The 24,967-nt window shown below is 40.6% G+C and overlaps 1 protein-coding gene and 2 long non-coding RNA genes across 3 annotated transcripts in view; 1 reads left to right on the forward strand and 2 right to left on the reverse strand.

Moving 5' to 3' along the window:
* arhgap39 (Rho GTPase activating protein 39) overlaps window positions 1-24,967 on the reverse strand; it is an 85,865-nt gene that overhangs the window by 33,559 nt on the left and 27,339 nt on the right. The window lies entirely within an intron of this gene.
* The window catches only part of LOC117950575, a 16,904-nt gene continuing 1,170 nt past the window's right edge, over window positions 9,234-24,967 (forward strand). The window contains exons 1-2 of the long non-coding RNA XR_004657944.1: window positions 9,234-9,311; window positions 10,382-10,384. This is a non-coding gene — a long non-coding RNA (uncharacterized LOC117950575). The remainder of the gene's footprint in view (window positions 9,312-10,381; window positions 10,385-24,967) is intronic.
* LOC117950577 overlaps window positions 20,293-24,967 on the reverse strand; it is a 16,360-nt gene continuing 11,685 nt past the window's right edge. The window contains exon 3 of the long non-coding RNA XR_004657946.1: window positions 20,293-20,565. This is a non-coding gene — a long non-coding RNA (uncharacterized LOC117950577). The remainder of the gene's footprint in view (window positions 20,566-24,967) is intronic.

Genomic DNA, 24,967 nt, shown 5'->3' on the forward strand with positions numbered 1-24,967 from the left:
ACACACACACACACACACACACACACACACACACACACACACACACACACACACACACAGTTACTGTAAAAAATGCACATTTTAACAGCAACCACACAGCCTGCGTGTTTTCTGGCTTCATTGTGCTGTGTGGTTAAAGTCTTTAGACCAGTTGTTGACGGATAAGAATGACTAACTGTTGGCAGGCAGAGAGTGGGTGGATACCTGCATGTCAGTTCAACTTTAACAGAGGAGGATGCAGCGACAGCAGAGGATGAGGTGATGCTGACAAAGACTGCTAAACAACACTGCAACCAGAGGATTTCTTATCAGACAATATAATGTTGAAGGCAATGTGTTTTTTCTTCTAAACAACATCATGAGGGGGAGAATCAGGGATTAGGTATTGTCTTGTGGAGGTTATTTTACTGATAAGACATGCGTGCTTTTTTCTGGCAGACTTTTATTATTTAGCCGGCAGTGATACTAGACTAGAATAAAAAAACACAAAGTCTAAAACTATCCCTTAAAATAATGAATGCATGGAAATGCAGATAGTGAGGAGCATCAAGGACATTACAAGGTTCCTCCTGTACGAAGCTTAAAGCGCTCATATTATGCACATTTTCAGGTTCATAATTATACTTTGAGATTGTACGAGAATAGGTTTACATTGGTTACATTTTCTAAAATTACCATATTTTTGTTGTACTGCACATTGCTGCAGATCCTCTTTTCACCCCGTGTGTTTAGGTGTCTGTTTTAGCACACACACAGCATAGACACGCTTAGTGACCAATGCGAGATAGTCCAAACATTAACACACTAATCTGGGTGTTAATCTGAGTGAAGCAGCTTTCTTTGAGATCCACTGACAGTCTATCCCTGCTGAACACAGGAATAAGATCTGCTGAGCTGCATCTTTTAAAGAGCTAATCAGTGACTGAGGTGTGGCTGAAGTGCATCTAATTCTAATGATCCACTTAGACCTGAGCAGTGTTGACAGCATAGCTTAACGGCTACATCCTCTCCTCTTCCTCTGGACCAGGGGGAGACCACAGTCCTGACAGTTGATGCATCACAGAGGGAATAAAGTGCAACCGCAGCCAAACAAGTAATTTCCAATACTCAAGATGCACCTCCTATAAGACTTAAAGTTAAATTGTTGCTGCCTTCCGGGAGCAAGTCAGTAAACATTTGTAGCACCACCTATACATGATGAAATGCCTCATTTAAGTAATTTAGCTTGTTGAAATTAGAGCCTCACCAATATATTGGCGGGTCAATATTATTGGCCAATATTAGCCATTTCCTGATCAATCGGTATCTGCATTTATAATATAATATAATTATAACTACAAATAACTAATTATAGGGAAATCTGTTTTTTGTTTTCCAACGCGTTTCTGGATATATCGGAATATCGGATTTTTAAATAACCAAATATTTGTATCGAATCGGCCTTAAAAATCCTTTATCGGTTGGACTCTAGTTGAAATGAGATGGAAGAGCTCAGAGAGGAAAGATGGCGTCTTCCATTCAAGTTTATTTTGGGGCGACTTCATGATCATACCATACCATCTTATGGTCATTTTATAAGGGGGATGAGAATTAGATTTTTTAGAATTATAGTAGTATTCGTTTGAGTTTACACAGCAAAAGTCATTTACACATTAATTTAACTTCATTATTTCAACGTTCCACAACCTGTCTGTAAAAATAGGACAGGCCACTAGGATGGACTCCTAAGTGACTTTATTTGTAGGTAAAAACTGAAAGTGACACATGTAGTGTCACTTATAATAAATCATTGCATTTGCATGCAGTGATTGATGTGCTTTGTGCACAAGCACAGTAAGTGGGTGGGGCTGGGCAATATATCGATATTTGAGGCTAGATATCGTCTTAGATTTTGGATATCGTGATATAAGTGTTGTGTTTGTAAACTAATGTTATTTTCTGAAGTTACAATACCTACTATCTGTTTTTTGATTCACCACTTTGTCTTGTGTTCACATTATTGGTGATTAATTACCAAATATCTCATTGTGTTACGCTAATGTTTCGTGACAGCACCAATAGTCAACCCTACATTTTGCGACAGTATCGACATAGATTGTATATGGTCCAAAATATTGTGACATTTTCACCATATAACCCAGCTTTAGTCTCCAAATTGCAATGGATTTTTTCAACACACAGTTTGGGTCATTGATAGTTTGTCTAACCGGTTTCTTCACATGTTGGACTTCTATTTAACAATTGTGCAGTGTTCCCTGATCTGAGCTAATAGCTTGGTGTGTCCTTAAGGCCGTTCAGTCATGAACTGCTTCCCGTTTTGAGCGTCTCTCTTTCAGGAAAGACTTTTAGGCCTTCTAAGAGTTCCTGCGGACGTTTTTCAATTGCTGCGCGCCAATTGGATCTGTCAATTGCAAGTAGAGCCCGAACAATAAAGGATTTTTAAGGCCGATACGGATATGAATGTTGTTGTTTTTTTAAATTTGATATGCCGATATATATATATATATATATATATATATATATATATATATATATATTTTTATGAAACTTAAACAAATCACATCAACAAAAAAAAACATCAGTGTTGCCAACAGGGACATTGTAGAGCTCCCTCTGGTGGACAAACTATGCAACGCAATAACATGGCCGACAGTCCGTTTTTTATTTTTTTATTCATTCATTTATCTGAATAATTTTTTTTGTCATTCTAAATGATTCTGATGAATGAACATGTAAAGAAAATTGTATTTAATCTGTCATTATAAATGCTGATAAATCGGGAAATACCTAATATCGTTCGGGCTCTACTTGCAAGTGCCTCCCAGTTGTTCAGGTTGATGGAGAAGACCTTAAAGTCCTTCTTAATGACGTCTTTAAAACGTAGCGGGGTGACCATGATTGCCGGGGGCATTTGCCAGCTCGCCATTTCACAAGATTTTAGGGAGGCGAGTGTCATTCATTCCATAAACACGCCCAGCCCATCGGAGGTGGCGTTCACAAAGGATGGTGTACAGGTCACTGGAGCCAGAATTCTCTAATGTGACAGAGTTTGGCACTTGGTCCCTCCGGCATACACCCAGTATGGAACAAATGCACAGAAAATGGAAGGCCTTGAGGTGATGTTTCTGCCTGTGGTATGTTGTCCATGTGTCACTATTGTCTAGTAAGGTGCACAGACTTTGAGGATCAAGAAGAGGGTTCTTGTGAACATGAACATGTACATGCTTGCTCAATTTGCCAAACCTTGATGATGCCTTCCCAATGTGCACTTGGTGAGTATAAGTTTATTGTTTATAGAAATGAGGGTCAAAATACAAAGTATTTAGCTTTCTTTAAAGCACAAAAAAACACAAATTAGGAAAAAACAAAGAAAAAACCCCCACAATTTTTACCTCCTGGGGTGAACTTCTCACAACCCTTTTTGTTATTAGTTTTGGTGGCGGTTTCCTTGTGATTCCATTACCCTGTAGAGTTCTCTGTCAGTGTGTTTTTAAGCTGCTCTTCTTGTTGAGCACTGGAGCACTTACAAATAATGCTAGCTGCTGTGTGTGTGTGTGTGTGTGTGTGTGTGTGAGTGTGTGCGTTTGTGAGAGAGAGAAAGAAGAGAGAAATAAGAGAAAGAAATGGTACATCAGCTGTCACAGTGAATGCTTGTCAAATGGAGCAGAACAGGCCAGTTAAATAGAGAGATCCAGAGCGAAGAGAGTAGGATTAATTGGCCATAATTGGTTGAGGTGTTGGTGTTCCAAATGACCCAGTTTAGCTGGTGACCATCCTCCCTGTGCCTGCAGGGACAGGAGCTATACCAATGTCAGCATACACTCTGAAAACTACTCATGTGGACTGAAAACTTCCCAATTGGCAGAGGTGGGTAGTAACGAGTTACATTTACTCCGTTACATTTACTTGAGTAAGTTTTTGAAAAAATTGTACTTCTAGGAGTAGTTTTAAATCACTATACTTTTACTTTTACTTGAGTAGATTAGTGAAAAATAAACTGTACTCTTACTCCGCTACATTAGGCTACAATGAGCTCGTTACTCGTTACTACGCTTCATTGTTTTTACCCCAGCGTACGTCTCATTTTAATGTTTTATTTTGACAGAGAGAGAGAGAGACTTCCGCTGAAGGCTCTACCACGTGACTGTGCTTAACCAATCACACGTCGCTGTCCAGTCACGTGACCGTACTCGTTTCAGCAGCGGGATAGGTTAGCCCATAGACATATAAAGAAGTTAGCTTTACAGTCGTAGAAAAGCAAAGACGTCACATTTAAACGTCGCCAAGGCAACGCAGACCAGGAGGACCCCCCCCTCGGCCTCATAGTGAAAGCATGGTTACCTTAGGAAAAGTGCAAAACAGCAGCTCCGTCATGCGGCGTCTTCTGTGTCGACCAAACAAACGGACATGTGAGCGTTCAAAAACTCAACATCTAAGCTGAGGAGACGTAGCGGTAGTTTTAGTTTTTGCTGTGGAGAGGTGGCTGTTTGTCTTTTAGGTTACATACAGTATGTTTTGCACATGCAGTATCCATCCAAATTTGATGTGACAAGTCTCTCAAGTAAGCTAATTTGTAATTAATAAATACATTTAAATTTATTTTATTGATTGGATGAACTATAATTTGCCTAAATATGATTATTTTGTATTTCTGTCTGATTGATGCTTGTGTTAAACAAATCAGACGTTACTCAACAGTTACTCACTACTTGAGTAGTTTTTTCATCAAGTACTTTTTTACTCTTACTCAAGTAATTATTTGGATGACTACTTTTACTTTTACTTGAGTCAAATTATTCTGAAGTAACAGTACTTTTACTTGAGTACAATTTTTGGCTACTCTACCCACCTCTGCCAATTGGTATTAATAAACACATAATGTGAAGGATCCTTTATGTTGAATGTAAAAACTGTTGGTTAGGGCGGGCCAATCCATTGAAATTTTAATTGGGATTGTGATTTAGGCTGCTAACAATAACAAAAACAGAGTAATCGAAAACAAATTATTATTACGCACATTGCAAGTAAATTCCTATTTTTATTAACTTGTCTTGAAGTTAAAACAAGAAAGTATTAAGGGAAACTTCACAGTTCTAGGTGTTTTACTGTTGATTTGTTTAACTGTTTCAAAGTTTTTTTAAGTTTAATAAATGCTCAATAAACCTTTTTGTATGTCATTGAGGAATTGGGTTAAATAATCGTTCATTATTAACCAAAATATTCTTGATTGTTATTGTTATTTTTTCACATAAATAAGCGGCCCTACAGTTAGTGTGAAATGTTCTGAAGTTTTAGTCCCAGTTTTAACTTTATGTCACATATGGAGAGACAGCGAGGTGTGCTAGATAGCTGCTGTAGCTTCAAATGGTTGTGTATGTGAATTCAATCATGGGGTAGCCCAGCGTTGTTATTTTTGTGCTCAAAACTAAATTACTTTGAATGTGTTGAACATTGTTCTGTTTTATTTTTTGAAAGAACTTTTTCTGGATTTTTGGGCTTTAGTTAATAGGACCGTTTTTAAAGAAAAGGGGGAGAGGGAGAGCCATTAGCCATTGTTAGCAATGCCAGTGGATTACAACACATAGCGTAACAACATGTCCACAGACAGAAGTCAGACATCACTGTATGTACGACTGATTTAATGAGAAACAAATAAGACAGAAGAGCTGATAAACTGTATGTTACTACACTTTTCACTACTGCTGATGCCACGGGCAGCCATGTTGGAATTTTCGCTCGGGCTACCTTGATGCTGTACGAGTTCCGAGCTCGGATATCCGAGGTCAGGGGAGCCTGTTTCCAACGTTCACCTTTCAGTACAAGTGGAACGCAGTTTAAGATCTCACAATGCCTTGTGTTGATCAATCCCGCTAACTTTATTCTTCATCAGATGTGATGTAATGAAAGCATTTTGTTTTAACATGCCAAGGCAAAGAAGTGCAACATAAAAAACACATTTCAGCATTTTTTTACCGTTTCAATTACATATATTTGATTCCTAGAATTCATTCCAACAGCACTAGCATCTAGCTGTGAAGTTGCAGATTGCAACCAACAGAAACCTCCTCACTGTGTGTCACGCTCGAAGGAGAACTACTGTAGTCAAAGTAAAAAAACGAAATGGCACTGTGCTCACTGTGTTGGGCAAACTACTACCAGACAGAGGAGCCAAACAATTGTTATGGTGAGAAAACTACAAAACTGTCAGATTGCTGCTTGTAGCATTGGCCGTAGCCCTGCCACAAACTGTCACATATCTTTAAAACGGACATCTATACTGGTAAAAAGATCAGATATAACAATATTATTGACCAAATACCTATTCCACAATTAGATTTTAGATAACTAATCATCCATTGTTTAAATATAATGGCTATGTGGTTAAAGACAAATAATAGAGTTGCTTTAACAGTCTGGTAAGTTTAGAAAATGACATCACTTAACTGCAGCCTACAAACTAGGAAAAAACACTTACCATCCAAAGATATTACGATATCCCAAATCTAAGATGATTTCTTGTCTCATATCCCGATATAGATATGATATCGATATCTTGCCCAGCCCTACATATCATGCATCCACCATGGAGAAACATAAAAGAAAGTGGAGTTCCATCGCTAACGTCAAGTCATTTCTATAGCCTTTCACTCACATAGCACTACTTGGCTCGCATCAAAAATCAATCAAACAGACAAACGATGAAAGACAGCTCTGGCAAACATCCACACCACTGCAGTGTTTTTCTGCCCTAGCATCTCTGCCTTTCTCTAATCTGATGTTATCTCGGGGCCTCCTGCTGATTGGACATCTGTACTGTGCACACACACACACACACACACACACACACACACACACACACACACACACGTTCTATTTTGACAATGCTTACATTCAGAGTGCAACTTCATTAACCCTTCAGCTTTGATGACCCCCCTAAGAATCAAATCTCCAGCTGAAATGTCTGAAGCTGTTTTTGTATCTAGCTTGTTCAGAGCCGTCAGGACAATCCCTGGAGAGCTTTCCCAGAAAAATCACGTCCGAGACCAAATCTGGAGCACTTTATCAGAGCCAAGTGAAGGAAGCACTGTGCATTTTAGGTTAATTATACAGTGAATTCAGGGTTAATTAAGGGTAAAAGGTATTAATTCTACACCTGAACAGAGTGCTCTCCCTCTGTCCAGAATGAAACTAGTAAAAAGAAATGTAGTTAAAAATGTAGTTAAATTTAATTTAGGTTGCTCTGATTAAATCCCATTTAACTAAGCTTGTACTTAAACATAATTACAAGAACAAATAACTTTGGTTGGCATTAATGCCGACCTTACACCAAACGACTTTGCCACCGATTCGACTGTTGCAAACTCATTTCCAGTATCAGAATGAATGGCGTGGTGATGGCGCAATGGATATGACGCATGCCTTTGGTGTGGGAGATCTGTGTTCAATTCCCATTGGAATCAATCAAATCAACCAAAGTGTCCCTGAACCAGACACTTAACCCATAGGTGCTCCACAGGCGCGACCTCTGATATATAGGGCAATCGTAAGTTGCTTTGGATAAAAGCGTGTGCTAAATGACGTGTAATGTAATGGAATGTAACCCGGAGACTCTTGCTAGAGTTGGGGTGCTCTAGTTGTCTCAATTGTTGGGTGTAAGATGGTTATAAAACTCAGTTTGAGTCAGTCTTTCAACCCTTCTGAAGCGTGTCATCCAACGGGAGCTTTACCAGCGGATGAATGCGGATCTCCAGGTACCGCCGCCATTCAGCTGCATGTACGGCAGAACAGAAAATCCATTATCCCCTTATGTAACAAGCTAACGCGGCTAGCTTGGTTACCTTTCATAGCTTTGTTAAACAAATCTAGTTACAGTCTTGAAATGTGTGACCCTGCAAGATTCCCAGTCTTTACAGTTAATGACAGTTTTTAACTTTAGATGTGAGAGGATTGTCTTTAGATGTGAGATGATGTCAGTCTTTAGTCTTTTTAAAGTCTGTTCAAAGTCTTCTAGTTTAGGTAGGCATTAGTTGGGCTCACTGTGCAATAAAGTAACTAGGGAATAGAAGCCTAGTGCAGGCGGTGCTAATAGCTCCTCTACCCTTCTCCGAAAAAGGTTAGTTAGCAACACTGTTGCTGGCGGACTACCAGACAACATTTTTTTAAGGTATGAATAGGAGGAGGGTCTTGGACAAGGACAGATGAGGAGTGGTGGGAATGGAGAGGTGGACAGAAAGGCTAATTAAGCTCCTATTCAAAAAAATACTTAAATAGTATTAAAACCCACTCAATATTGAAATTATCCCACTGCAAAATGATTAAAAATGTACCTATACCCAATAAGGTCCCATAGAATGAAAATGTCACTTTGAGGTTTTTTAACATTAATATGAGTTCCCCCAGCCTGCCTTTGGTCCTCTTTGCCCCCCCCCCCCCCCCTCCCCTCTAACAGACTCAGAAATGGCACTACTAAGAGTTCATTGTGGGACTGGCTCTATTGGCTGTAATTCTGCACCAAGACTGAATTTTGGGAAAGAGACTTCACATATGGTCTTAGGGGACCACTAAGGTCTATATAAAAGAGACTTCAGATACAGTATTAGGGGACCACTTACGTCTATATAAAAGATAAAAGAGACTTCAGATATGGTATTAGGGGACCACAAACAGTACGTACACCCCGCCGCCGACTTTTTGATGCTTCTGCCGCTCTGACGTGGCGACGTTCTCTGTCAACCATGGGTAAGCACACGCAGCCAGTGAACAGCGTCACACTGACATTAGAAGCCTTTTACAAATTACACATAAAATGACGGAATTTGTGTTGTTAATCGGTCCCGTCGATGTCTGTTAGCAGTTACCTCGCTCGTAAGCTGCTGAGCCGCAGCGGCGTGCAGGCAGAGTGAGCCGCCAGACTAACCCAGTGATCCATGTAAAACTTGCCTGTGAGCGGACCGTTTAGAGACAGGTAACGTTAACTGGTCCCTATACGCAAACAACGTTGTCTCATAAACGATAGGTAACCCACCAATAGCAATTATGAGCTTGTCCTCAGAATGTTTGTTTTGGTAGGAACGACAGTTTGCATCGTATGTTTCTCCGGAATCAGCCATCGTAAAGGACGTCTATATACCGATTGGTTGCTGGCGTTAACCGCTGCGCGTTGAAAATGTTTTGACTGACGCTCTGGTCGCTCAAAACGCAACGCCGACAGATTTGCATCTCCTTGCGTGGGGGAGAAGCTTCCATTGAAAATTAATGACTTCTGGTAACTTTTGAAGCTCAAGTCGCCGGAGGTGTGTACGTACAGTAAGGTCTGTATAAAGCATCCAAATAGGCCAAAATAGACTTTAACATTTTTTAGAACAGAGAAAACCTTCATTTGAAACATGCTTCTAAGATCCCAGCCTTTATTAGAAATGTTATGTCAGTTTGTTATCATGTTTTAGTAAGAAGCCCACTGCTTCTGTTTTAATTTAATTCATTTTTAAGTTTTCAACTTGGACCCTATTTTCCCACACATTGATGTCTAAGTGACTAACGTAAATGGACTGCATTTATATAGCTCTTTTCTCGTCTTAAGGACTAAAACGCTTACAGGACACACACGTACACAAGTACACAAATACAGGACACACTCACCATTCAGACACATTCATACACTGTGGCCGAGGTTGCCGTACAAGCTGCCACCTGCTCATCAGATATGCAGCCTTTGATAGTAAGGCTATGAATTAATTTAGCATGGTATGCCAGCTGTTAGCATGATTATTGTGCAGGGAAAACACACACACACACACACACACACACAGACACACGCAAAAAAAACTGTGTGGCCTTAGAACACATCATGCATTCCACCTGCATGCGAACACATTATTCTGCAAATAAACATGCCAGCATGATAATTTAAATGCTACTACACAGTCAAACAACTTTCTTTGACATGTGGCCATTGAAATGTAATTTAGCAAAGCCACTCCGTATATCATTTTGGCAAATTCTCAGCCCATTTTAGCAGACAGACTCTTGATATCACTGAAATACGGGCAGCAACTATTGTACAACTCATCAAGATTTTAAAGACTCGTGTAAGTATTGTGCAGTATGTGCATGCTTGCATTCAAGAGCTGGAACTAAATTACTAAACTAATGCAAACATTCTTTGGTTCCAGCTTCTCAATTGTGAGGATATGCTGCTTTGCGTTGTCTTATGGGTTTTTGGACAGACAAAAACAAGACTTAAGGAGAATTAAACACAGGCTTCAGGACAGACTCCGGGAAGAAAAGTTGACAATGTGAAAAATTAAGACTCTTTCAAGGAAAAGCTGCTCTCAGAACCTCAGCAATTGTCACAGTCAAACTAGGAAGCCTCATATCACAGCATGTATCACTAAATACACTCAAATCAGTAAGCCATGGTTCCAAAATATGGTTGTGGTAATGGAGAAATCTGATTACTGACCCGCTGTACGTACAGTACTAATTTAGAGTAACCAGCTTGTGTAAATACATGTAAACTTAATTGATTTCCTGCGTTTAAACTGGTTTAGTAAGTGCATGTAAACACACTGATCATATCTGAACGGAAGCATGTGGCAGGTGATATTTAGTGTCTACAGCCTAATCAATAACTTTCCATCCACTTTTCAACTTTGACCCAAATACACTGACGGTATAATGTGCAGCCAATGAGATTATGGCATTGATGGGAGGCGGACGTTATTACCAAGATCATTTCACCGTATGAGAAGAATGGTGAAAATTGTATTTAGTACGTCACTTATATATCTGGAGTCCCTTTATAGAACTCGTCTCTCCGATCTTACTTGGACAAGGAGAAAACATGTTTTTTTTTGGGGGGGGGGGGTTCAACGGGGGGAATAACGGCTCACTTTTGAGCTAAATTGAAATTTTGTGTGTCAAACACTGAATTTTCGGCATTCTGGTATTTAGTTATACAAAAATTAAAGCCGCCCAGGATGATTGTGATTGGTTTAAAGAAATGGCAATAAATTCGAGCATGTTTTTCTCCCACCAAGGAATGCTATGTGGACTAGCCAGACCTTCCACCGCAGTGCTGTGGAGGAAGGTCTGGCAATGCAAGACTGAAGGAATAACAACATTTTTGATCACAGACAATTTTGTTCTCGCTTTGCTGCGACAGCTTGTGTGTCACTTCAGGATTTTGTTGGCTGTGAGATGTTCACAGCTCAGTAATACACAATGTGAATCCTGTGTTTGCACCACTGCATTTAAGCAATTGTCTGAATGGAGAGAGTGAATAGATTGCTTCCTAAGCATCAAAGATGTCAACTTTTTTTTCATAAAGAAATGAGCCAAACACAACCCAGCTATTCCACAGTGTCCATGTTTGTTACCGTTTTATTTCCTTAAGTTTGGATTTGAACCAACAAGAATGCAGACAAACCGGGGTGTGAAACACTGACCGACACTGACAGAAATGACGCCAGGGAAGAAGTTCCGTCTGACAGCCTGCCTACTGTAATTTTCAAACATTAACCCAATGAATAGAAACATATGGCGTGGGTAGAAAAAAACACATGGTATGCTTGGACATTATTTGTCTATACCAGGGTTTTCCTTGCCATTATAAGGGCTACGTGCAGCACCAGAGCTGTTTTGGGCAGAACCTCAGCCGAATAAATGTAACTAAAAAAACCAAACAGAGACGCAGAACTAGGGCTGGGCAATACTAGAAAATTCACCATCACAACATTCTTGACCAAATACCTCAATGTCGATCTTGCGACAATATTGTATGGTGGACTATTGGTGCTTTAACAAAATGTTATTTAATGACTTAGTGGGTAAAGGTAACAGCTAGAACAGCCTGGTAAGTTTAGAAAATGGCATCACTTTATTGTGATGCAGTCTATTAAACCAGATAAAGAAAAGACATTCTGTTTATTCAAAATCTAAGACCATATCTAGCCTCATATCGCGATCTTGATAATTAATCGAATTTTAATCGCGATCACGATTTTGACTTTTCCCGATCAAATTTGCGTGATCGAGCGATTATTTTTTTTAAAGCGTCATTTCGTAGAACGCTCTGTTTTTTTCTTCCAAAGCCAATCTACGGCTACTACCGTCCGCTCATGAGCAGTGCAGAGTCAGAGTAGTTCACTGCACCCCGTGCAGTTTAGTTTCAAGATGTAGACAGTCCCAGAGGACAGAGCAGCGTGAGGAAAACTCAACAGATAGCAGTCGGTAATACGTCGGTCTTGAGGTTTACCAGTTTACTAGTAAACGCAACATTTTGTTCCGTGTGTGTTGTTTTTCAGACAACAGCAGTGACCAGTGCTAGTCGGTGCTAATTAGCATCTGTTAACTTTTAGCTCCTCTAGGATGCACCGGTGCTATTGTCCTCGCATCCGCTTCAATGCTGTTTATATGGATATGATTTAATTTTGCGTTATATGACCCATTTTGTCTGTAAATCCGTGCCTGTTTTGGATCTTTCTACTCTCTCTCGTCTTACTCTCCGCCCCCGGCCACACAGCGGCCGCCAGTCCACACTTCTGACATTTGTCCACAGTTTTAATTGTTATTAACACAGCTGTATATTGTTAAGTATGATGGGCAAACCTGTATTTGTACCAGTGTTTCCGCGGGTAACTGCTATCGCGACCGCCACGACGAAGAACACAGAAGAAGTTATTGAATGCAACTAACTTCACTTGGTAGAGTAACAGCGTGTGAGACGGAGCTGCTGGACCTGGACCTGGACCAGAGATGTGACCCATGGCGAGAATATCATAGTTCATAAAAATGCAGCGCAGTGAAGATACAGACGTTTCATACACACGACGTGTGTATCCGCCATTCGACCCGTGCTGGACCCGTTCATAATGAGTCAGCCGTCTCTCTGTGAGTAGCGTCCAACACACTCCCTCTCGCAGTTATAAATAGCCTATGTGATGATAACATTTGTTTTGGTTAAAATCAACAAATAATCGTGAGAATAATCCCGATCAAAATTTTGATCAAAATAATCTTGATTATCATTTTGGCCATAATTGTGCAGCCCTAGCCCAGCCCTACGCAGAACAACCACAAAGAGAAGCAAACTGACCACAAAGGTACGCCAATTGACCGCAGAGACCCAAAACAACCCCAAAGGACACAAAAATTACCAAAAAGAGACACACACTCACTACTACAAAAAGACGCAACAACCCACAGAAAGAGATTAAATGCATAGGGAAATTGCATTATTCCTTTTGAAAAAAAAGGTGAAAGCCACTGACTTTCCGATGCCAATACTGCCATTTATCAAGACTGTATGTCAGTAGGAAGCCTAAAACATATCACTCCATGTTAGACCACAAATTCCCCATATGTCTCTTTGAAGAGCGTGCTGCCTGCTGTCTGCTCACTTCTCTGTTCCACACCCATAAAACCCTCACCTCTCGTTTAGATTCCAGATAAAGAACAGCTGCAAAAGAAACAAATAACCATTTATAATACAAGTCAAAAGGAATTATCAGTCAAGTACACCTCTTTCTTGTTCATAAGGAAAAGAGTTAGGCAACACTAGAACCCCTAAGGAAGTAACCTACCACACACACACACACACACACACACACACACACACACACACACACGTCTGTATATGTATGCGTAGCACATTTATATTCTTTCCTGTGACCATCATGGGAGTGAAAAATGATAAGAACAAAGGATGGGAGAGGGTGGGGTGTATTCCACTCAGTTTATGGAAGCACTCTCTCACCTCAGAGACAGACAATGCATTTGTAATATAGTCATTTAGCGCATTCCTTTTTGTCCTCCATTTTTAAAGGCTGGTCTCTATCTCAAGCCTCTACAGCGTCTGCCCCTCTCTCATCATGTTAGTGATGAACCTGGCAGACAGTGGATCTGCATCATGGCACACTCATATCACATTTCAGAGTTATGTCTCCGGGAAAAGCTACGTGGAACCCCCTGAGATGGTCTCGGGACCTTTGTGAGGTGGATTTGATCCAGCCCTAATGCTTCTCGGTTGCATTTAGCCGTTCTGATATTCAATCAGCCCAATGTGTATGAAGTGGCTGAGTGGAAATGGAAAGAAATTAGGGCGGTCCCGAATACCTTTTCTTTTCTTTTTTTGCGTCGAGCTTCGTTACAAGTCTCGCATTGAGAGACCTTTCTCCACAGCGCTGCATGAGAAGATCTGGTTAGTCCAAACAGCATTACGGAATGGGAGAAAAATTTGCTCTGGTTTATTAGCATGTCTTTAAACCAATCAAAATCGTTTTGGGCGGTGCTAAGCGCCAGACGGAGCAACAGTGCCTCTGCATAATAGCCTAAGGAAGGAACTTCTTTTGGTGAAACATTCATACATTTGTGTGTGTGTGTGTGTGTGTGTGAGAGAGAGATAATGGCAAAATGTGACACCTAGTGTAGCGGAAACTATCACAAAGGCGGATATTAGTACTTTGCCAGGAGTTTATATTGTTGTGGATTTTGGTCTGTGCAATAGCATTTCAAATTCACAACCATCTAAGATGCAGTCACAAAGCTTTACAGGTGTGGAGTTGAGACTAAAATAATGCATGGGTGCCAAATATTCCACGTAGGGAAAATACTGTGGCAATTAACTCCTTTCGGATTCTGATTCTGGTTACCTTGCACAGCAATATCGCAATATTACACGATCACACAAGTACAACAGGATCACGTATCGCACGGAAATCCAATTTCCAGGCTTCTAGTAATGCGTTTGCCTTTGTATCTAGTTCTGACGTGAAATTTTGCGTTTTGATTTACAGATGCGTCTTTCGCAATGTATGCTATGGGAATAAGTTTCGATAAAAAAATAACATGTGGATATATTGACTAGGTGGCTAAAGGCAAATTATAAAACAGCTAGTAGGTATGGTAATCTCAAAAAATGACATCACTTTACTGAAATGCAGCCTTTAAATACAAGAAAAGACAACGCTTGTGTCATATCCTGACAATACAATATCCAAAATTTAAGACGATATCTAGCCTCATATATCCATGTCAATATAATGATAATGTATTGCCCAGCCCTACTAACCTGGGGAAAGTCCTCACTAAGACAGACTTGTCAATAGAGTGGGCAATCAATAAAATCAAATATCACAATATTATTTCCCAAATACCTCAATAACGATACCGCAACGATATTGTAGTTGACTATTGGTGTTGTTTACAATATATTTACACGTTGAGATTGTAAATAGAAAATGCCACTTTACTGTAATGCAGCCTTTAAAACCAGGAAAAGACACCACTTGACAATTTCCAAAATCTAAGACAATATCTAGTATATAGGTCTGAAAGTTATTGAGTTTTAGCATTGACATTGCGATGTGCGCATGCACAATAGTCACATCGCAGGACGTTGCAATGTTGACGCTACTGCTTTTTGCTGCTTGATAGAAGAGTAAACTTTCACCGTTCTCCTTTAACACGGATATTAATGTCTGACCCTTCCCCTTTAAGACAAGTAGCCATGTGGGCAACGTGTGTATGTGACGTTGCCCGACGGGGTTTATCGTTATGGGAAGTGAGGCATCCTGTGTGTAGAAAAGTACCGTAGAAAGCAGCTGCCGCTGACATGTTCGCTGCAAATACGGAACAAATCGCCTGATTATTGCAACATAATCACAACGTCTCCCGGCCATTTTCCCCCGCAGAAAGCTGCTACTAGCCGAGCTAAAGCTAATATAGTTATCCTAAAGAAACAAGGGTTCCGTCTGTCCCAACTAACGTTACGGTTCAGAGCCGCGACACTGGAAACGTAACACTAATCTACTACAGAAGTCTGTGTCTGATCTAACGTCATTTCCACTGATTTAATTGTTCTTGGATACACAGAGTTTGTTGCTAGTGTGCGTGACATGTAGGTCTGATCAATTTATCAAACTAACGAGCTGGCCTCGCTACTCTACCACAACCTGAAATTTAGAGGAAGGAACATGCAGTCATTGTCATCCACTTTACCCTGGTTGGTGGTGTTATATGAATACAATAGTGTCATGCTAGTTAACCAGCGTATTTTTACCTAATTTCCTCCCAAAAATCACTTCAGAAGAGTAGGCCTAGTCAAAGTTCAACAAAGAATGGTTCACATTAGAAAAGATCCTTTTTCATTTTTATCTTCTATGTAGATGCACTCCCCTTCATAATCACAGCAGTAGTCAAGAATAATTTATTATTTCCAAATAGAGCTATTTATGTCATCTTCAACAAATTATTTTTTTCTTTTTCCATATCGCATATTGGGGTAGAACTGGGGCGGCAGTGGCTCAGTCCTTGGGGAGTTGGGTTGGGAAGTGGAGGTTGGGAGGTGGAGGGTGGTCAGTTCAAGTACTCGTACGGACCAAAGTACAAGTGTAGATTGGTAGCTTGAGAGATGTCAGTGCACTGCCAGATGCCCTTGAGCAAGGAACCATACCGCTCAGGGTGCTGGTCCAGCTGGTGGCCCACTCCCTTGGACGTCTCTCCATTTGTGCATGAATAGGTCCTGAGCATACATTTCAGGCCAGTGTGTAGTGATTACAAACAAAACAGAGTGTAAATTGTAATTTCCCCACTGGGGATCAATAAATTATTATATGTCGCAATGTCAGTCAATTTTTTCCAATATTGAATAATTAAATCCTAATATACTGACCAGCTCTACTTCTCATAGAGGTGGGGGAAAGAAATCAATACAGCATAGTATCAAAATATTTTCAGTGGCAATACTGGAATACATGGAAATTAGGGCTGCACGATTAACCATATTAACCATAATTTTTTCAATTTTAATCGCCATGTAGACTGGCTCAATAAACATATCTCAAAAGGCTGCGACATATCGCAAAAGACACTCAAAGGTTACTTTTTTTTAGTAGAAACTATCTACAAAAACTGCACTTTAAAATGAAACTGTCATTCTTTTTTAGTGGTGCCCTTTGTATTTAATTCAATGTTCAATAAAAGAAAGTTTCTTTTATTTGTTGCAAATAAATTCAAAACTAATTTGTTGTATTTTAGAAGAATACTGAAAGCAGCAGACATGCTGAACTAGGTACACTTTAATATCTGTTTACTTATTGCAAGTAATATCGTTATTGCAATATTGAACAACGTTATCGCATATTGTATATTTCCGCATCATCGTGCAGCCCTAATGGAAATGCATCCAGAGGTTTGAGTAGGTGTATGAATTCAAGCCAAAAAAACATCTTTACTGTACATTCAATACACATGGGTGATGTGGAGAAAATCAGACATCACAATATTCTTGACCAAATACATCGATATCCTTATTGCGACGATATTGTAGAGTTGACAATTGATGCTTTTACGAAATATTATTTACAGTTAGATTTAAGATAAATAATTGTTAATAATACGTAAAAAAGTTTCAAGAAATTATAGAGAAAAAACTGTTTTTTCTTCAGCAATTTACCGACTAGTATCAATTTTACTAGGGGTATCCGAATTGATCCAAAACGACATGGGTGTCACGGTTCGGTACATGAATTTACAAGGAGAATACATGGTATAAAAATAAATAAAACTGGGCAGTAATACGGTGATACGGTATACCACAGGGTCTAAAAAATAACAACAATATCAGTTTAATTGCCGCCATTAAAAAAAGGAATGCACTTGTTTAGGAGACAAGGATTCAATATTAAATATGATTTAATTAATGTTTAAAAATGCTTATGTGTTGTTGATATCACGTGAAAGTGTGGAGGAGAAATGGGGGGGAGAGGGTTTGGGAAGATGGAAAGTCGAGCACCGAGTGACCTGGTCTCGAAGAACAGGACTTCTGCAGTTTGGCAGCATTTGGGGTTCTTCCCTTATGGGATGGAGATGTGTTTCAGTATTAGTGTTTGGTTTTCACTTCCTGAACAGTTTGGTGACGCCGTCTGAGCCTTACGTTATCATTTTTAATTAGTCACGGTAATACCGCAAAAGAGGGAGTTTTGACAGTATCCAAATGTGGATGCTGCCCAACTCAATTTGCGTGCAAATGAACTAATGCAATGCGGAACTACTGCTAGATAAGCGGGTTCTTCGGGGACACCTAATTTGTAGCCCCGCCTTAGCGCTGAAACTCTGCTGAAGATTGGCGCGCCGTATGTAGCCGAGCTCCACCTATGTACGCAGTTTAAGTGTGTCTGAGATAGCAGCACTGAGTGTTGCTAACTTAGTGACGGTGTCGCTAGATTTAGCAAATTTTCAGACCCCCTTAGCGAGTAAAAAAAAAAAAAAAATTTCAGCTATATTTCAGTTTATAGCTGACTGTCTTATTTTGTTTACAAAGTCCAGATGGGGTCTGGAGATGATGTGGGGTACTTATTGTTTACGGTTCACATCTTCCACACTTTAGGCTGTTGCAGCTAGCTCAATGGAGAGACTGTATGACACTGGCTGGTACAGCCTGAGACATTAACAATAAAAAATAAATTGCCTTTGGCATATTTGTTCTGCTTTTCCCTCCATTGTACCGAACTCATACCAAACTGTGACGTCTGTGTACCGGACCCTTAATGTTTACATATGTGGAATTCAATCAAAACTATAAGGATCATACCGTAACTGCTCCATTTTGAAATAAAAGCGAAAATCCTTGCCGCGTCTGATGTCATTGTTCTTTCGCCCATGCCCGTTAGTTCGAAACCACAAGCAGTTCACACTGGAATCTGAACTAGGCCACATTTTAACAGGTATGTGTGAACAGCCAAACAAAAAAAATCTGATCTGAGCAAAATATCCAAATTAAGCATTAAGATTTGCGGTGTGAACTACAGTCCCAGTTTGTCACGGCTAAGGAAAGTCTCTAAAACACTGACAGCAGCCACAGGACTCATCCCCTGTGCAGCAGAGATATCAAAAATCTGGAACAAAGTTCTCGGACAACTTCTCGATTTGCTTATTAGTCGGGTAGTTCATTGATACTGCTTATCAGTTCCTTTTGATTATGATCCTGTGCGAGAAAAAAAAGAAGATAACACGAACTGTGAAGAGATACACTAGGGATGACCCGATCTGATTTTTTAACTACTGAATACCTGCAAAAACCAATTTTAAAACTTGTAATGGCTTACATAATAGAGCTGCACATTTTTTGCGTTTACAAAAATAACTAAAAAATAAACTATTTAATACAAAACATTTAATATGGGGCAAATATAAAGTGCAGCAAGTGAGTCCTTGTTGCAAAGGGCTGGCAAGCTAAGAGACACTCTCCGAAAAGACACTGGTGAGCGAGCGGCCGAGCGCCATCTTGGTTTGAAAGTGCCAGCATTCAGGCGGCCTTGCGGTGCGTTTGTGGGTAAAGGCGTATGTGGTTTAAATCAGCGATCACCACAAGCTGATGTCAATTAATCGGAGAACGGGGTGAATGCTGATCCCCGATCTGTAATAAAAAAAAAAAAAAAAAAAAGGAAGCCAAAAGCGTCTCTGACATCCCTAAAATAACCTGCTGAGCTGGTTGTTCTCAGCCTTAACGGTGACAACAATTCGCCAGATTTGAAAATATGTTTTAAATTAGGCTGAATATAAAAATAGATATGAATTTTAGCTTGTTCAGAGCTTAAGATGCAGGTATGTTGTGTATATATGCTGTTAGCAGGGCAGCAGCAGTATCATCAGTCCTCCGTCTGTGTGAGTACAGGATTCATTCAGGCACCACAGTATTAAGTGTATATATGAGTGAAACACAATCTGCGTAGATGGCTGTATTGTTTCAAATAGAAGTGTACGTGCTTCAGAAGCGTGTGAAAAAAACATCAAAGGAGTCAAAAACACCCTTTCACTTAAGACTAGGAATGGGTTCCGCTGCATGCTGACTATTCTATCCAATTTTGGCTCCTAATGATCACAAAAACAGAATAATTGAGAAAAACAATTAATTTGCACATTACGTTTTGCAAGTGCCCTCTGACAAAAATGTTCAAATGGGGAAAGTAATAAGGGAAATTTCCCAGTTGTAGGTATTTCCACAGTTGGCTTAACTTTTTCCACTGTGTTTTAAGTTAGTAACATCTTTCCAAAACTCATTGAGTAATCATGTTGAATAATTGTGATTTCAATATTGACCAAAATAATCATGAAAGACAGACACATAGCCTGGTCCAGTATATAAGAAAAATGCAGTGTCTCTAGGAAACCTACACACTTATTCTCACAGCTAACACACACACACACATGGCGGGCACTATCACAATACTAGGCAAGCCTTAATGGGAAGCTTCAGACTACTTTTACCTAAAACTAATGCCATAAAGAAAACTAGCCATGATGTGCTTTGTCAGTTAAATCAGGTTGTTTTTTTTTGCCAAATATTAAAGGTTCAGCAAATAAAATACCTGAAATAGATGTACTATAATCCATACAGAAAGTTGCATGTTATTATTAATCTCAACACTGTTCACCCCTCACTCCTGTTAAACCATATAAGACTAGGGCTATGTAAAGTGAATTCTTGTTCATTTTGTTGGTTAGATCATTTTTCGTTTTTTTTTTTAAAGTGTATTTATCCGTGTTTTGGTGATCCTAAACATGCTGTTCTGTATTATAATATTGCAATATTTAATTTCCTCCATATTGCCCAGCTCTAATAGATGGAGCTTAAATACAACACTTTATATAGTGACAATAAAATACCATCCCAAAGAAACCTATACTAAATGTCTAAGTGTCCTTTTATCGCACACATAAAGTAATGAAGCATGAAATATTTGAACTTTGAATTTTCGCGAGTTTTCTTTTTGTGTTTATCATGAATTGTGGTCCTATTTATCTTTTGATGTAAAAGGTACCAGCGAGATTTGGAAACATGTTCAACGTCTATTAATGCATTTTAGCTTTTGGACTTTAGCATTCTTCTTTGCAAAATATTATATTATGACACTACCACAACTCCAAATCTAGCAAATTCTGGAAGACATGTACTTCCTTAAATGCAAAGATTCTATTTTGGGCTGCTTTATCTTTTCATCTTTTACATATTTGTAATAATGTCGTCACATACGACTTTTGTTATCTCTCTGCTCCTGCTGTATTATTGTTGTACCACAGATGTTTGTCTTTTTTGCCCTTGTCCTCCTTCCCCTTATCTCTCTTTTCTGCTCTGCTGATTGTAATCAGTATAGTGTGTGTGTGTGTGTGTGCTCTGAGAGGGGAGAAGAGAGAATAGATGAGCACAAAAAGATAGTTTAAAATTCTAAAAATAATTCCCCACACGGGACAATATCTATCTGTTATAGTATGTGTCCATATACGCATTGTTTTCACAGTTGGGAGCGCCCCGCTTCCCAGCAACGCATGCTAGTGGGCTTGCCACCAGACACTGACAAGCAAAGAGAACAGTCCACAACCTTCTACGACTACATGGCCGCAGCTGACTGGATGAACTGGACGCTCCTCATTAGCATAAAGTTAAGTGATGCATGCAAATGAGGAGCGGGTAACTCGCTGCCTTGCTGACGGAAATCTTTTAAACTGAGCGATGAAGACAGAAGTTAGCGCCACACCTTGTGCTTCCCGGGCAGTTGACTCTGCTCAATCTTTGCCAGTTTGGTCAGCTTTCCAATCTGCCTGTCTGACAAGTCGTGTACTGCCTCCCCAGGCTTCGCAGTGGTATCTAGTCTCGCCGTGGAATGGGCTCCCCCTCCTGCGACAAGTGCTGTCCTGGACTTGCGGTATGCCTTTCCTTGCGGTATGCCTTTTCTTGATTTTGACCTTCCTTCTTGCCCATTTGTGAAGTTCATCAAAACGCCTGAGGACCCTGGTTGTGCAAGGAGCCGTTTGAATGCTGCTTGTCACGTCGTCCATGTAGCTCCTCAGGGGTAGAAGCCTCACACCAGATGGTAATTTGATACCTCCAACTACCTGCCTGGCCCCAATGAGGGTTACCTCAAAGGACATCACAAACAGGATGGGGGAGATGGCCCATCCCATCGCAATTTTGCGTTCTAGTTTCTGCAATCCTGTTGTGTATCCCTCTAGAGTGAAGTATCTGGAGATGGCATTCTTTACACAGCCCGGAACGTGGAAGAACTCCAAGGTGAAGTCGATCAACCCGTGTGGGACTGTGCCACATGCATTGGCTAGGTCTAACCACACCACATGCAAATCACTCTTCTCTCTCCTGGAGCGCTGGATTTGATCCCAAATCAGAGAAGAGCGCTCAATGCATCCTTAAAAGCCAGGGATTCCAGCCTACTGGCAGCCTGTGTCGATGTATCCATTCGCCATGAGAAAGTTGGTAATGGCTCTTTGCCAGAACAGAAAAGAAAATCTTCCCCTCTACATTCAACAAGGAAATGCTTCTGAGGTGCAGCCTCCCTCCACTTCTGACGGAGCTGGCGCCTTGCTTTGATGAGCTGTTCAATCTCTCTCTCTCTCTCTCTCTCTCTCTCTTCTTCCCTTGCCTGGGGCCGCGAGCTCTTTACTACTGACCTCGCCAAACTTCTCTCTGCATACCTCGAAAATGATGTGACCCAATGATGTTAAGTTTGCTCTCAATGCTCCCTCTCAATGCAAGCACTGACAGTTGGCTCACGTCAGCATCCAGACTCGCCATGCCACCTGGTCATTTGCTTTTGGCCATTTGATTATTGTGCCCGCCTGGCTGCTTTGTTACCATCTTTGTTTGGGTCTACAGAAAGGAAATCTTAAATCGACTAATGTAAAATGAGTATGATATCGAAGACGTTTTACTTCCAGGATCGTTCAGGTGCTGCCGGAAATTGCGCCTGATGTCCGTTGTATGTCCTAACCTTTCTCTTGCTCTGTGTTGGCGTTCTAAACTCCGGTGGATTTCTTAGGAGTATGGTTAATGCTCCTCAGATCTCTGCAGGGTAAATCCAGACAGCTGGCCAGACTATCTGTCCAATCTGAGTTTTCTGTTGCTCAACTAAAACAACTTTTGAACGTCCACGTTTCACCAAAACAAGTTCCTTCCAATGGGTGTTTTGCTGAGGGACCGTTGTTCCGCCCAAGACCAAAAAATGCCAATAAACAAAAGCGCGTTTTTCTCCCATCCCAGAATGTTGTGTGGACTAACCAGACCTTAAACCTATGGATTAAGGTCTGGTTGGGCATTGTTTTGATTTGAACCATTCTGATTCCAATCCCAATTCTTCCGTTTGTAATCAATTCTTGCTTGAAAACATGCTTATTTCCCAGATAAGAGGAAATCATATTATAATTTAATCATGGCTTACAGTTTTACTGGGCTTTTTCAACGTAAAGCCACACTTTAGAGCGCTGCTTCATGTTCTTCATGGCTGCAACACAACAGCACCTGGAAGTAAGGTGGCCGTTATGCAAACCAAAACTTGGGCGTGTTAAATTTGGAGCCGAGATCGGATTATAAACTATTTCTTTCAAAACAATTCTATTAAAAAAAATGATTCCATTGTAATTTGATTTTTTGATACAATTCCAAGTTGGAACCGCTTCTCGATGCCCCATCGTAGGTCTGGTTATTTCAAGACAAATGTAACGTTTCCTTGCTCTGCTTAAGCTGCCTGTTCACACCCCAGTTTATCACCAGACAGGAGCTTTCAGCAGTCTTGCTGCCTGCGTATCTCAGGGACGATATAAATCTTGGCAGAGAGGCTGGGGGCAGATCAACCTGATAGGGTCTTTTGTCGAATCAAATCACCTGACAGTCTGGACGACACACCTCCAGTTTAGCAAACAATATCTAGTGGCATCGGCCAGGAGCATACAAGAAGATTGAGAGGAATAGTGACTTCTGATTTTAGAAGTACGATAGAGATTAAATCTAGAAATAGCTGCAAATTAGCACTAGTATTGATGAAATGAATGCAATCAGCCTGCCACCATTACTTTTTCAGGGTACTTTCTATTTGAATGTAATGTACATCTGCACTGTCCCTGGTCTCAACAGATGTTAGGTGCTGCTCAGCGATCAAGGCTAGATGGGAAACGGGCTCAGTCACAGGTATCTTACAAGCATCGACCCGGCATATGGAGGCAGGAAGTAAATGAGATGCCTCCACATACACACACACACTTTACATTCACCATCAGTATGCTTAATAGGCCTGCAGTGAATTAGTTGGGGAAGGAAGTCACGGGATGAAGAGGGAGAGATGAGAGGTAAATGTGGAAGAGAAAGACAAAGGAGAAGACTGAAAGTTAAGCTAAGACTTGGTGGGCATTCACACAGCCTGTGTCAGCTGTCAAAACAACGCAGGTGTTGACATTCGTTTTGAATGGGGTTACTGCGTTGAGGCTCTTTGCCGCAAAAGGGGACGACTCAACTTTTGGAGAAACGCAACCCAAAGTCACGTTGCGGTGGCCAATCATGGGACCGGCGATCAGACTTGTCAGTCAGTTTTGAGGCGTTGTGTGTCAGAGTCCCGTACAGGAAACAGGACACATCACTCCCTCTAAAACACCAAAAACAAGCTCTGAACTGCCCAGGAGTTTGGGGGACAGCTGAATGTTTGCCTAACAACAGAGCACAGTGACTGTCTTGCTCGTCTCTTATCTTCCTCTCTTTCTTTGGGAAATGAAGCGGTCGGAAACGCAGAGATCTGACGCAAAACAGTAGATGTAAAATGTAACGTCAACTTGTGCTACACTGGGGGGTTAATGGACACAACAAGACGTCACTCCCTGAACGCAGCCTCACAAAGTTCTCCTGTCTCGCGTTTTCACACATTCCCCACATCGTGCTTGAATGTGTGTGCACGATCACGATTTTCCCCCAATATTGGGCTTTCCTCTGGGAGCTCCAAAAACTGCCAGTGAGCGAAAAGTCCCATAGTGGTCACCTGCCATTATATGATTGAGCAGAGAGAAAGAGAGATCGGTGGAGACACAGGGTGAGAGAGGATCAGAATGGAGATGGAGGAGGTGGGGGTGGGATGCAACTGGTATTTGCAGATGAATGAAGCAGCCAGCAGGATAAGGGACAAAACGGCAG

The sequence above is a fragment of the Etheostoma cragini genome, chromosome 9, assembly GCF_013103735.1.
Source record: "Etheostoma cragini isolate CJK2018 chromosome 9, CSU_Ecrag_1.0, whole genome shotgun sequence".
NCBI lineage: Eukaryota > Metazoa > Chordata > Actinopteri > Perciformes > Percidae > Etheostoma > Etheostoma cragini.